Genomic DNA, 374 nt, shown 5'->3' on the forward strand with positions numbered 1-374 from the left:
TTTCTATGTTTTTCAAAAGTATTATAATCCATTAAAAATAAGTAACTAATCATTTAAAAAATATAGAAACATTTAACAAAAATAAATTACTTAATTTTAAACAAAATGTGTGTTTTTGCCCTTTGCTATTGGTTATTATTGAATAGTCTCCCCTGTTTTATTAGATTTTCTTTTGAGTTTTGTCATAATTTTTAAACTTCTATATGTATATATGAGTTGATATTGCCTACACATCTATCTCAGTTATAAGGATTTTTTTAATATTTATAAGTTGATGTGGCTCCGTACCAATCAAACAATCAAACTAGTGTAAGAGTTCGTAGGTCTTCATGTCTGTTTTGTAGCCCTGAAGAAGGAGGACATCTCAGAACCCA

The sequence above is a fragment of the Nanorana parkeri genome, unplaced genomic scaffold (genome assembly GCF_000935625.1).
Source record: "Nanorana parkeri isolate BGI_ZX_2015 unplaced genomic scaffold, ASM93562v1 scaffold17, whole genome shotgun sequence".
In the NCBI taxonomy this organism is placed as follows: Eukaryota; Metazoa; Chordata; class Amphibia; order Anura; family Dicroglossidae; genus Nanorana; species Nanorana parkeri.